This window comes from Danio aesculapii, chromosome 12 (assembly GCF_903798145.1).
Source record: "Danio aesculapii chromosome 12, fDanAes4.1, whole genome shotgun sequence".
In the NCBI taxonomy this organism is placed as follows: domain Eukaryota; kingdom Metazoa; phylum Chordata; class Actinopteri; order Cypriniformes; family Danionidae; genus Danio; species Danio aesculapii.
In genome coordinates, this window is record NC_079446.1 from 39,515,750 (window position 1) to 39,531,683 (window position 15,934).

General features: G+C 35.1%; 1 protein-coding gene across 1 annotated transcript in view; it reads right to left on the minus strand.

Annotated features, from left to right (window-relative positions):
- LOC130238108 (protein sidekick-2-like) overlaps positions 1–15,934 on the minus strand; it is a 464,443-nt gene that overhangs the window by 446,684 nt on the left and 1,825 nt on the right. The window lies entirely within an intron of this gene.

Genomic DNA, 15,934 nt, shown 5'->3' on the forward strand with positions numbered 1-15,934 from the left:
TAATAATAATAATAATAATAATAATAATAATAGTTAATAATAATAATTTATTATTATTATTGTTATTATTATTATTATTATTATTATTATTATTATTATTATTATTATTATTATTAATAATAATAATAATAATAATAATAATAATAATAATAATAATAATATTATTATTAATAATAATATAATTAATCATAAAAACTGCTTGTATTCTAACTGAAATAACACAAATAAAACTTTCTCCAAAATGAAAAAAAATAAATAATAAAAAAAATAAATAAATAAATAAATAAATTAAAAAAAAAAAAAAAAAATATATATATATATATATATATATATATATATATATATATATATATATATATATATATATATATATATATATATATATATATATATATATATATATATATTATAGTAAATGCTGTGAAAAATATTTTGCTTTGTTAAACACTTTTTAGGATTTTTTTTTTTATTTAATGAATGAATTATTAATTTAGATCCACACATTATTTTCTTTCATTTTGCAAATAGTTTATCATAACTATTTATATATTTAATATTAAAACATGCATTATACATAATAAAAAAATTATTACATAATAACATTTAAAAAAATTATAATATATTAAAACTACATTAATCATATATTTGTTTTCGTATGTTTTAATATAATAACTGTTTTATTTCAAAACTATATATATCATTCATTCATTCATTTTCCTTCAGTTTAGTCCCTTACTTATCAGGGGTCACCACAGTGATTCCGGCAAATGTTTACATAGCGGATGCCCTTCCAGCTGCAACCCAGTACTGGGAAACACCCATACACTCTCAGATTTGCACACGCACTCATACACTCCGGCCAAATTAGTTAATCCAATTCACCTATAGCAATTCACCTATGTCTTTGAACTGTGGGGAAAACCGAAGCACCCAGAGAAAACCCACATGACCACAGGTCATGCAAACTCCATACAACTGACCCAGCTAGGACTAGAACCAGCGACTTTCTTGCTGTGAGGTGACAGTGCTAACAACTGAGCCACTGTGCCACCATATATATCATGGAACTGCAAGTAAATAATAATAATCTGTGGACAGTTATCAATAAAACATTATTAATTTATTAAATAAATAACACGTCCATGCCCCTGGTGTGATCTTCACATCTCATTTTCAAGCAAGGTCTTATGAATCCTAGTGCAAGCCGACCCTGGTGTATTTCCAAATAAACCACAGTCACACAGAATCAAGAACATCCAAGACACGCAATCGGAGCAAAGCAGGAGGTATTGCAAGAAAGAAACTGTGAGGATTCTTTTATTTCGTTCTTGTATGCAACCTCTAGCAGTCCCCTTATGTAATGCGACTTCAAAGAGCAAGTGCAGCAAAAGTGCAGATTAAAAAGGTTGGAATACATTGAGTGGAAAAAAAAAAAACCCAGAGTGCCCCTGGAGTGACAATAAGCACATTTTCAGATGAAACGTGAGCAACAGCAGCGAATGGCGGCACTGCATCAATTACATCCCTTCACCGGCGCTCGTGTATGCCACCCGCTCTTTTCATCTCCCTCAAACTTTCTCCAGAGTAAGATATTATCAGCATCAATGGCATATTTTTCTTTTATTTTTCAACATCTTTTTCACTCTATTCCAACACACTTAATATAAATCTGAATTATACACATTTGTTTGATGCTTATAGGCTTATGGTTTTGTTTTTGGCGGTCTTCTACAATAGACTGACATTCATACATGGTCAAAAAACATGTTATTGCTCTCATAATACACATGGAAGCATCAGATCTTTTCTCCTGGTGTCTGAAATGGTTTAAGTATCCATCTCGATTTAAACCCTGATTTTTGAAAACCTACTCTGATTGGTTAGATGGGCCAGACATGCTGTGATTGGTCTACTGCTTAAAGAGAATATTCCAAAATAAATGCCAATTACTACATCTGAATTTCAGCTCCAGAGGTTTCTAACACAGTAGCACAAACGGTAACAATGATGTTTACCAAATCACTGACATATCGATAACACAACCTCCAGTATATAACTTCAGCGTGTGAGGGTCTAAGTAAACATTTGTCATCGAAAGCCAATGAAGACCATATAATGGCATGATGCACATTTCAACCCAGGCTCATTGAGGATACATATCAAGGACCTACATTTCTGGGGACAGCGAAATACGTAACCAGAGGTATGTCTGCTCGCAGTTTTTTTTTTTGGCAAATCCACCAGAGGCCGCTGTTTACTCTTTTTGGTGATCTCAAATTTCTCTTATGCATCTTCTTCTTGTATAAATCCACCAGAGGGCGCAATATACACTTCAGCCGACCAGGCCAGCTTGCTGTCGACTGAAGGCTTATTTATACTTCTGCGTCAAGCGCATGTATACGTATTGCATAGCCTTCGCCATGGCTGGTGCCGATGTGCACCGCTAAGAAAATGTAACTACATATCGCAACGACGCGTAGCGCAAGCTCTGTGATTGGTCGGCTTGGTATCGGTGACGAGCGTGGGTGGTTTTGAGAGCCGGGAACCCAATAAAGTGATTGTTTACAAGCGTCTAGTCGCATGAAGGAGCTCCAGATGGAGACTTTTGTTTTGGGTTCACCTTATCATTAAAGTTGTTGCACGTCTGCTGGTTACCACCACTGAATGAACGAGTTTGAGCTACTTGTACTGTTCAGAAAAAACAAAACAACCGTGAAGAAACTCGACACAGAGGAACATACAAACCTACTGCCAGCTAGCATCTCAGAAGTTATTGCAGAGCAACACAAACAGCATGCTGAAGTATAAATGCACGACTACGCGTAAGGCATGCACCGTGGGTCACACAGATTACTCGATGCAGAAGTATAAACCAACCTTTACTGACCGACTGATGCACCCACCCCCTTCCATAAACCCAGCCGTCTGTGTTACCGACTGCAGTATAGCTGTAATTATTTTATTTATTTTTCTTTAGAATTGAGGAAATCAATGCTGGCAAATCCCTATAAGCAGTAGAGTAATAGAGGGAGAACTTGTTGATTTGTTGATGTGTTATTCACATTATAATCCTGAACACCTTAATAAATGCACATGAAAAAATCCTGTTTCTAGGTTTAAAATAAAATTATTGCATTAGTAATTGAGCTCAGCTGTTAAAACGGCCATTCTGGTATATATATATATATATATATATATATATATATATATATATATATATATATATATATATATATATATATATATATATATATATATATATATATATATATATATATATATATATATATATATATATATGTACACTGTTAAAAAATATATATGTTAATTACTGGTTTCAACATTTTCTTATTCACTAGTGTTTTCCGCTTATCTATTGCATTATGGGTCCTTGATCTCTCTGGTCTGTTGACTTTTGATGTTTCAAAATTCAACTCTACATTTAACAAAGTGACTTTTATAAACATTTTAGTACTTTGAAATAATAGAATGTATAAGAAATAATATACAGAAATAAGTATGTCAAATAACTGAAAATGTACTGCCAGTTTATTACAAGCTTTTTGTACCTTATGTAGAACACCAACCCAGACAATATATCACGTTAAACTATTAAAGTTAGGGCTGGGTGATACGGCAAAAATGCAATCTTAATAATTATTTTCCATATTGAACGTTGACGATATTTATTTCGTATATAAGTTGTTAATGCTTCCAGTTTTAAAAGCGTACCTCAACAATGACTGACTCCATAAAAATTAGAGGGTCCACTAAATGACACAACATTTTCGGCCGATACATTTTCGGTGACCGAAAGTTTGATACATCTCTAAAATCAACACACTTTTGGATTGCCATTGTTGCACATTTCTGCTGTGTGATTGGCTTTTAGATCAACATAGCTTATAATTGTTATTGACAAAAATTTTAGCATGATTTGATATAATATCGTTCATCGGCCCAGTCCTAATTAAAATGTTAATAAAAGTCACCTTTTCAAACTTTTTAAGGTTAAACATTGTTGGAGGAAAGATCAAAGTCCCTGACGCAACTCAAAAGCATAAGTGAATGAAAAAAAAAAAAAAAAAAAATATATATATATATATATATATATATATATATATATATATATATATATATATATATATATATGTATCACAAAATATGAAAAACTGCTAATTTACGAATCTTCTTTTTAGTGATAAATATATACACATGGCTGTGATTACCTGAAGGCTTGTGCCAACAGCCAAAAACAGCAGTGCTAATATACTGTACAGACATATTGCATGGGTGTTCATGTGATTTTGCACATTTCGATCTTTGTTATTTTACATTCACAAACAGCAATATCACACACCTACTGAAAACTACCATCCAAAAAAACACAAACATAAAAGGGCCACCCGACATGTTCATGTCACAGCTTTCGGCAACTTGGCGAATCTAAATGGCAGCTGCTAAGCAACAACACAATTTCTTAGGAGTTTGAAACCGGCATGTTTCAGATGAAACCATGGCACCAAAGTGCATGCCTACTGTGCAACACCCAGAAGTCTGGCACCGATGCCATATCTCAGTGCGGTCACAGCTTCAGGGGCCACGACTCAACTGACTAGAAGCATAATGCCTGCTTCAGTGGGCTCAGAGAGACCATTTAAAACACGCACCATGGCTAAATGCCTCGCTGGCACAGTCCTTGAACTTAGTATTCGGGTGTGCGTCGGTGTGTGCAAGAGCATTTGTCTGCATTTGTTGGCCACGCTCCACTCAGAGAAGCTCTAATCACAAATGGATTTGTCCGAGCGTTTAAAACACGGCTTCTTTTTACGTGGCGACTGAAGGATTAGCACGTCTAATCATGAAACGAACAGGCCGGTGGAAAAAGAGCACAACACAATGACATAATGAATGCAGGTGGAGAAATTACACCATGCTTGATTTAGCAAACACACTTTATTCTCATTTGATTAGTAGGAATGAAATCTGTGCTACTGTTTATCATTGTTTCTCGCTCTTTATCCCTCACTTTCATTTTCTCCCAAAAGTATTTTTCGTTTTCTCCCAACAGTGTTTGGAACATTTAATATTTGCTGACTTTTTGTGCCAGCGCTCTAAAATGGATGTAATTTTTTACCCACCGCTATGTATATCCACATCTTCTCTGCGGACTCCATTACACCTCCCCAGGTGAGCGGAGACACAGCGAGTCATTAGGCTCTACAGGAAACTGCGAGGTACCAGCCTGACAGAACAGGCCATTCCCTTTGTGACTCCATATTCTGCTCTCTACATTTTTCCAGATGCTGTCGCTAAGCTACAATTAAGTGAAAGATTTGGTTCCGCATCTGCGTTTTTCTAAATGCAAAGGTAAGGTAAATGCAGAGTGACTTTAGTAGATTCAGTAGCTTAACTGCAAATATTTTGATATTGTATTTGGATCTTAACAGCTCTTTTACAAATATAATTGAGATTTAAGATTGGTTTAAAGAAAACATGTGCACCTCTTAATACAAAGAACAACAATTTTCAGATGTTGCAGCTATGGTGCAATTAAGAACAGACTCAACTCATGCAAAGATTTATGTACTGTACATACAGTGCTCAGCACAATTGAGTACATCCCATCTTTAAAATGAATAATTTTATCCATTTCTCAGTGAATATAGGCAATGTATTTTGGTGCATTTAAACAAAATAGATTTCCTAAACAGACATATTTGTTAAAATAATATTTTAGTCACCAAACATATTTAGAAATTGAAAGATAAAACAATTAAATTCAAGCAAGATATGGCAAAAATAAATTTCAACCTTCAAAATGTCAACAACATTTTTCAATTTTTTGCTTCTCTTGATTTTTCCTCTTTTTAAAATTTGTATTTAATATTTGTCTATAACATATACATTTGGCTGTGCTAGTTTTTGGAGCATTATTGTAAGTTATTTTGTTAGATAAGCTCCAGATTTGGCTTCAGTACTGACTAATCTAATGTATATGCACAAATACAATATTGTATAGCTTCATATTAAAAATATGTGTTTAAAAGATAGATTTGTAAGGTGTGTCCTTATATACAGTTGAAGTCAGAATTATTAGCCTCCTCTGAATTATTAGCCCCCTTGTTTATTTTTTCCCCAATTTCTGCTTAACGGACAGAAGATTTTTTCCAATACATTTCTAATCATAATAGTTTTAATAACTCATCTCTAATAACTGATTTATTTTATCTTTGTCATGATGACAGTACATAATATTTTACTAGATATGTTTTAAGACACTTCTTTACAGCTCAAAGTTACATTTAAAGGTTCTAGGTTCAGACTAGGTTCATTGGGTTAACTAGGCAGGTTAGGGTAATTAAGCAAGTTCTGTAGACTATCGGAAAAAAAAATAGCTTAAAGGGGCAAATAATTTTGACCTTAAAATGGCTCATAAGAAAATGTAACACTGCTTTTATTTTAGTCGTAATAAAACAAACAAGACTTTCTCCAGAAGAAAAAATATTATCAGACATACTGTGAAAATGTCCTTGCTCTGTTAAACATCATTTGGGAAATATTAAAAAAAGAAAACAAATTCAAAAGGGGGCAAATAATTCTGACTTCAGCTGTATGCTGAACACTGTAAATATGAAATTAAATAAATTAAACTAATTTTCATATTTCAAATGGTGTTCGAACTTTAACAAATCTGCTTGCCTATATAATGGTTTCTAAGACATGATTAAAGAAAATTGCACCTCTTATCACAAAGGATAACATTTTGGCATGAAAACAACATTTATTTTCATTTAATATGACATGTTTGATAAAACATTATAATAATTATAATGGAGAATGCAATCTTTGGAAAGGCTATGCATATTTCTATGACCAAATTTACTGCTACTTTTAAAACATGACAAATTCATGTACAGCACAACCTATCTGATAGATGTGATGCATCAATTAAATTTGTTTAATCTCTTGTTTTCAAAGGAAGCAAGAGATAATTATCCTGAATTATATATAACAGTCTGAAATTAAGCCGACCATAGTTGTTAAATATATAAATAAATAAATAAATACACTTCCTCAATCTTCAATTAATACATTTTAAAGTTTAAAAAAAAACATGAAAAAGGATACTCTGTAATCATTTTTAAAAATCTGTTTTGATTTATTCTTGTGAAGGCAAAAGTCCATTCAGTATCACATACTGTTTATCTAATGCCGAGTTCAGACTGAACGATTTTCAAAGTAGTCACGTCACAGATGTTTTCACACTGCATGACTATCTGGGGTAGCATTCAGTCGCTGCTGTGTTTACACTGCAAGAAGGATCAGCGACAGGGGGTTTCACACTGCATGACTTTACAATAGGAGAATTGCCGACAACTTTGTCTCAGTCCACAAACTATGTCTCACAACCAAACACACATAAGAAGTGACATGAAAACAATACAAGGTCACATAGTATATCTTTTGTTATTAACTACATAATGAGAAAAAAGCCTTTAGTGAGGTAGAAAATGTACTTATTTTGTTCACCTGGGTTGTTCAAAGGGAATTAGCAACTTTTTTTTTTCTTTTTCGAGCCGGTTGTGATATTGCTCAGATGACACGTCAAACAGACATGGGTGCTCCTGCCAAATTTCCACTAGATTTTCCTCCATTTCTTGTGACCAAACAGACCGAAAAGAAGCTCTTAACTTCTCCCCAAACCTCCCACTGGCCTGCAGATACCCATACTAGTGGATGCTGCTCTCTCATTGGCTGTAGGTGATCGCCAATGTTATTTTCAATCAAAAGACATTTCACACAGCATGATTTTGAATCGCTGACAGGTCCACATATTTAACATGCCAAATATCTCATTGATGTCGGCGACTCATCTGCGATTCTCTCAGAGCGTGTCTTTGATAGTACATACTGTGTGATTATTACTCACGTGAATGAGCACCAATTTGCCTGTGATTTCAGACATTTGTTGGCAATTTCTCAAAATCTGTCGGTGAATAAAAATCGAAGCTAAAATCATACAGTCTGAACTCGGCATAATGTTAACATGTCCTTAAGACATGTCCCAGAATACACCAGCCACAACGGTAGCATAGCTGTACCTGGAAGTAAGGAGATCCACAAATCAATATTTTTTGTCATTATTATGAATTTTTACAAAAAACAAGCACATGTTTTAATATATTCATAACAGTGTTCGTTGTTTTACCATCATGCTTTAAAAAAAAAAAAAAACTTTAAATTCCGCAATCTAAAATCCATAATAATACTCCTGTACAGCAGCCCCACAACATTCTGACACTTGATAACACTGAGAATGAGCTTTTTACAGTGTCTGCTATAATGCTAATGTTGTTTTTTGTATGTTTACATAGATGAATATGGCCACTGTGTAAATACACAGTACAGTTACGATCTTATTGTCACATTAGATCATTATGATAACATGACATATGCCTTCAGTGATTTCCTGAAGATAAATAGCAAAAAATAAAGGAACTGAAATAACTACAGCAGTCGCGATCGTCTGATCTCATATGATGTCCTGTTTCTTAGGGGTAAATTTTGAAGCCCTTCCCCTTCACGCTCGGTTTTAAGGGCCAAGGGGAAGAAGAAGCGGTAGGGGTACAAAAATAGAATTGGGATTGGGCCTAAACTAATAAGTATTGATTAAATATTTAGATCATGTGTGTGTGTGTGTGTGTGTGTGTGTGTGTGTGTGTGTGTGTGTGTGTGTGTGTGTGTGTGTGTGTGTGTGTGCGTGTGTGTGTGCGTGTGTGTGTGCGTTTTCAACAAAAATGTATGTTACGGTAATACAATAATTTATATAAAACACTGCATTTTTAAATAACCTGTTGAATTTCCCTAAAACATACTACTAGTAAATTCCACATCCAACCCTGCTACACACACACACACACACACACGATGCATCACTTATGATTGCGGTGTCTGATTTATAAGACAATATTCCCAAGTATACAGATATGTTTGGTCACTAGCTGAGTGATAATTTCACTTTAGATTTGAAGTTGAGTCACTCATGCGGACCACTAGAGCAGTCCTCAGGGGGGGTAACATCAAGCCCCTATGTGCAATTGGTATTCAGGCATTGAAACAGCCAGAGGCATTGCCCGCAGCAACAGTATGTCCGAAGAAGACAGCGGGCCCAGTCCAGACCCGAGCTGACCCGACAGGGAGTAAGAGGAGTGAGTTTCACACCTGCCCTGTTTAACATGGCGGAGAGGATTCAGGAAGAATGAGTAAAGAAAAAGACACTTAATCAATAGTTCCTACCCTCTGTCTCCTAGTTTCTGGCCGATTCGTATTTATGAAAAAGCAATGAGGCCTCAATATGTCTGTTCATGGGAACAGGTTTCCTAAGTGTCGAGAGTAAGCAACTTAACAGGCCATCGCTGAAATCTCAGGAAGTTGCCAAGGTCAAACTCCATGAATCAATCCGTCAGTCTGAATTGACAAAAACTGCAATGAGCATCCAAACTTGACCAACCATAAGCTGAACTTTTGTTCTTTGTCCAACTTTATATGTGTCGGGTTAAAGAAGAAGCCATACACTGTACATGTAAGCTCTACATATCCCTTATTTTGGAATCTGAAGTACAGTAACAGGAGAATCAGAAAGCAAATATCAAGAGTCCTTTACTTGAAAAGCATTAGCAAATCATCCCTGCTCAATAAGAAAATCGTAAACACAATTATTTTCACTAAAATTGAAAACATCAGTGGACATTTCCCAGTTAATAAAGTTGCTTCACAAAAATTTGACATTTCTCAATACCAAAGCAGTATCGGACAAAGTAAAAAGTACACTTACAAAAAATCCTCAAAATTAAAAAAAAAATAATAATAAAAAAAAAAAATATATATATATATATATATATATATATATATATATATATATATATATATATATATATATTTTTTTTTTTTTTTTTTTTTTTTTTTTGTATATTTTATTGTATAATATACACATATATAATTCAATAAAAATATACAAACCAAACAAATGTGCTTTAAACATCTTCACTATAACATTTAAACTTGATATTTGTTTCTTATTAAAGATACAAAAGTCCTTCAGTCAAGAGCAGTGTGGGATTTTGTCAGGAATAAAGCCCACCGTAACTTTAAGAGCCATGCACGGTTTTGATTTACCATTACACATTTTAATTCTCAACTCTTTATGTTTATTTTTTTCACATAACAAATGTGGGGTTATGTGAATAAACACCAAGTGCTGCAGTTTGACACATTTTTGTATGTAATTGACCATTTACGTCCACTTTAAGCTAAAAGATGACTTTGTTTTGTTCTGTTCTGTTTGCGTTTTCTGAGCGCTTACACAGAACAACATAAGTTTTCACTAAAAACGTACACTTTTAAAGCATGATTAAATATGTCAGTGCCATTAGCCTAGTGGTTTAGTTCACTGACATATAGCACTGTGGTGCTCACGGCGACCAGAGTTCGATTCCCAGCTCGAGGTCACTTTCCAACCCTTCCCCTCTCTCTGTTCCCAATACTTTCCTGTCTGTAACCTCCACTGTCCTTTCCAATTAAAAGTGAAAACCCCTTAAAAACCTCACACACCCCACGCTGCAAAAGTCATGTTACATAATAACAATAATAATAACCTTTATTTTAACCAGCTAAGTCAATTAAGAACCAGTTCTTATTTACAATGACAGCCTGGCTAAGAGGCAAAAAAAAAGCAGATACAAAGCAGCATGGACACAATACAATAGCAAGTACACAAATGCAAATAATAACATATAAAACAAAAGAAAAACTAAAAACAAGCACAGTTACATTGTACTATTAAGCAGATTGAACTTTTAAAGGTTTATAATGGAATAAAAGACTAGGGATTTCACTGATTTCCATTTGAAACTGAGCTTTACGGAGAAACGAATGAAGACTGCTGGAAAGGCGGTGAGATATGACATAATACATTTTATCTCAATTAATGTTTGTTCATAATCATTGGAGGCCAAATCTGAATTTCAGTTTACCTGCATGACCCTACCCATATTTTAAGTGCCATTACTTTTACTTCAAACACAACAACCAAGCCACAGATAACATTCAGCAGAAAGATTTCATAAGTCATTGTTGGTGAGTACGATACGCAGTCCAGGACATTGTGTGTAGATGGGGCTAGAACCTCTGTAACTTTCCCAAGAGCACTTCCTTTCATTTTGTTTCGAGGGGCAATCTCCACCCATCCCAGGCCATATTCACCCATCAGGAAGTCCTCTTTTGGAAACCTCAGGTGTGACACATCATTTAACAGCATGCTAACAAAGCTGATATACTGAAGTCAAATTATTTCCGTACATGCAAATCACCTTACCACCCTGTTGGGCATATAAAAAAAATGGTCTCGCTTTCTTGAATAACAAACACGCACTTCTGCTCTCGGCAAGGCTATGAAAGTTTAAGTCAGTGACATGACAGCCAAGTATGGTAACCCACACGGAACTAACACAGATTTTGTGCTCTACATTCTATCTATCTATCCAGGTAAAACAACCAAAGATTTACCAAACCTTCAAAACAGGTATAATATAGACCAAAGCAATTCCAAAAGAATATAATAAATGAAAGAAATTATGCACACTCTCCAAAATAATAAAGTAAATAAAGACACAAGCACAATTAAGTGACAATTTACTGACAAAAAAGGCAAATCTTTTGGTCAAATGTTGTCCATTGTCAAGCTAACAATGCTAGAACTGGGAGCCATCTTAAGTAAAGCAGTCAAACGAATAAACAAAAAACGAAGGAAGGAATAAATGAATGAACACACAAACAAACAAACAAACTAACTAACTAATGAAAGAACAAACAAATGAATGAATGAAGGAATAAACGAATGAACAAACAAACAAACAAATGAATAAAATAACAAACAAATAAACAAAGAAACAAACGAATGAACAAACGAACAAAGGAACAAACAAACAAACAAACGGATGAACGAATGAACAAATGAACGAATGAATGAACGAAACAAACAAATGAACGGACAGATGAACAAATGAAAAAATGAACAAATGACTGAACAAATGACTGAACGAATGAATGAATGAACAAACGAACAAATGAACGAACCATTAAACAAACAAACAAATGAACGAACAATTTTGCTTGTGTATAATGATGACAATATACTGTACATAACACTGGGGAATAACGGTTGGAGACCATTCAATTAATGGTGTGCATTCATATACACAGTCCATATATCCAATAGATCTTCAGATTGCCTTAGATTGTAACAGTCTTTTGTTAGAATCACCTATGCTAGTGCACACACACACGCGGGCTCGCGCACTCACACCTGGAGCAGTGAACAGGCATTTTGCTGTGGTGCTGGGTGAGCAATTGAGGGTACAGTTGCTTGCTCAAGGGCACCTAGGTCTTGTGTACTGCTGTTCACCCAACATGCTTTACAACCATACCAGTGGTCTCCTCTCACCCACCACCAATATGCAGAAACAGTACAAAGGTACCAGTGAACTGACCACATATATGCTATAGCTGGGAAATGAAAAGGTGATAAAGCCAGTTTAGGGAAAGGAGGATTATTTGAGGGCCATGATTTATGTGTGCCAAGGGAGGGAATTTGGCCAGAATTACACCCGTACTCTTTACAAGGAGAGCCATTTGATTTTTAATGAGCACAGAGAGTCAGGACCTCAGTTTTATATTTTATCCAAATGACAGTGCTTTTTACAGTTTAGTGTCCCTGTTTTTATACTGGGGCATTAAACCCACACAGAATAAACACCCCCTACTGGCTGCCCTAAACCTTTCACATGAGCAATTCTTTTCCCATTTGGTCAGAAATACTGGCCAGGCACAACCCTGATTAGCTGTACTGGGATAACTTAGAAATGTTTAAAGCATTACTTGCACACAAGTCAAGCAGCTTGTGTTGGTAAATGAAGCTAATTTTTGCTAATCTAAACGCTGACAAAATCTACAATTACTGTGAATTAACTTTGCAAGGATTTGTGCAGAGTCCTATTAGAATGACTGGATTTTGTCAATGAATTCGCCAAACAAAAACGCTAAAAATAACGAAGTATTCAATTTAATAACAGCAAAGTTTTTTTTCATTCTTCATTTAGGTGACATTTCCCAGTACTGGCTTGTGGCTGGAAGGGTATCCACAAGGTAAAACATAAGTTGAAATAGTTGGCAGTTTATTCCGCTGTGGTGACCCCTGATAAATCAGGGACTAATTCGAAGGAAAATTAATGAATTGATGAATTTAGATGACTTTTCTACTAGGATGCACTTTCCCAAAGGCACAATCTGTAATTTTTGACAACAAACAAAGGTGTAAATTGATGACACCTTGACTGAGAGTGAATTCCTGGGAGTTGTAGTCTTCTTTCCATCTTACAGGACTCCTGCAGATATCATCTTCATGATGAGCTAAAGCAGGGATGTCAAAGTTAATACCTGGAGGGCCTGCAACCCTGCTCAGTTTAGTTCCAGCCCTGCTTCAACACACTTTTCTGTAGGTTTCAAACGAGACTGAAAGACTTAATTAGTTTGATCAGCTGTGTTTAATTAGGGTTGGAACTAAACTGTGCAGGGCTGCGGCCCTCCGGGAATTGAGTTTGACATCCCTGAGCTAAAGTATTCAGCACTTATTATCATGGTAGTATAAAGCAGAGTAAGACTAAAAGCCATTGAAGTGAAATAAAACTGCTGCAGCAATTGCTGATGAGAAACGAGCGAGACATTACGCAAAAGCAGCGGAGCTTATATTATGTCACAGTCCACCAATTCTGGTTCTTCCACTCATGGAGAAGAAGCAGCACTGTTTACCATACTACTTCACGTATATTTTAGGGTTCTGTTATAATGCTGCTATATTGTGTGTTATCTAATAAAATGCACAACATAATAAAGGGTTTCCCGGTTTTCTATAAAACCAAACTAGAAATCGAGGATGTGTGTTATCATTAGCATGAACACACAGTCCTAAAAATTCTTTAAAACATTATGGATTATGTAAGTATGTAAATCAGCAACATATATAATAATGTTCTAGTGGTTTTGGATATTTTAATTTTTAAAATCTGCCTTTAAGTTTACTCACAGCTTTTTTGAGCATATTATTCCATTGTCACTGTGAACTGTGCTGCATGACAAAATGTGAATATTCATTAATCAGAGAAAATAACAGCCTACAGGTTGGGGATGCATGTGAAAAGACTGACTAAATTTAAATTCTAAAGTTTTAAGGCTGAACACTTATCTGCGCAGCCTTTACAATGTCAGTCAAAATAAAGCCCTCACGGTTCTGTTTAGGTAATATATTCCTACTTTATCTCTAAATGAAGGTTTTGTCCCTCCAAGTGGGAGTTTCTCAATGGATTTTTCATTAAAACCCCTGCAAGATTCAGAGAGCTTCCCAGACCTCAGGAACGCTCCCGGAGAACCTGTGAGGTTAGAAACAATTAACTTGAATGAATCAACTGATGCCACAGATCATTATGAAACATGAGCGTTAAATTCTGATGGTTAATATAACAAACACGTTCTCTCTCTCTCTGCTCTACTCGCTCCATTTTGCTTCCACACACACACACACACATATACAAAACGGTGCCCTAATCCTCCCAATGTGTAAGTTATCACTCTACTGTAAATGTCAGGTTAGACAGCATACACTCATGAATGATGGATATATGGCACGTCCTAGTTTGCCACGGTTCCGTCCCTAGGCAGCATTACAGAACAGCCTATTTCCCCGATCCAGGGCTTAGTGTTTGCAGCTATCACGCATTCCCAACACTCCCACCTGCGCTTGCATAACAACTACCTAAGCAGCCCAGCAAGCCGGCAAGCTGAGAGAAAGTTTCAGTAGCACTGCATTATAGTAGAGCAACAAAAAAATTAATCTTAAGGGGGGAAATATATACATATACAGTTGAAGTCAGAATTATTAGCCCCTCCTTTGAATTTTTTTTCTTTTTTAAATATTTCCCAAATGATGTTTAACAGAGCAAGGAAATTTTCACAGTATGTCTGATAACATTTTTTCTTCTGGAGAAAGTCTTATTTGTTTTATATCGGCTGGAATAAAAGCAGTTTTTAACTTTTTATAAGCCATTTTAAGGCCAATATTATTAGCCCCTTTAAGCAATTTTTTTAATCGACTGTCTGCAGAACAAACCATCGTTATACAATAACTTGCCTAGTTACCCTAACCTGCCTAGTTAACCTGATAAACCTAGTTAAGCCTTTCAATGTCACTTTAAGCTGTATAATATAATAAAAATATCTAGTAAAATATTCTGTACTGTCATCATGACAAAGACAAACTAAATCAGTTATTAGAAATGAGTTATTAAAACTATTATGTTTAGAAATGTGTTGAAAAAAAAGAAAATTTTCTCCCCATTAAACAGAAATTGGGGGAAAAAATAAACAGGGGGGGGGTAATAATTCTGACTTCAACTGTATATTTATATGTATATAAATTAGAAAATATTATGTTTTTTTATGCACATGTAAAGATATTTTCATTTTGAGCCAGCATCGCACGCCCACCCAGCAAATGTACTTTTTCCCATGCAAGAGATTGGAGGATATTGTTTCTATCCTTTTCCAGGCGGAAGCGACTGCTCATGCAAGCTTCTGTTGCTTGCCTGCTGTCTGCAAAATTTCGATGAAAACAATTTTCCCCGCTTGAGGCCATCAGCTGAGAAGAGAGGCAAATTACCACAAGTGGCCAGTTAAAACGCCTTGCACTCTGCATGCAGAGAAACTCAATGGACTACTTTCTGTCTTTTCAATGGCATAAATCAACACCGGATGGGGGCATTTGCTTTCAAAATTAAGGAAAAACCAAATTGTCAACAGAGCAATGAAGGTTTACAATTTT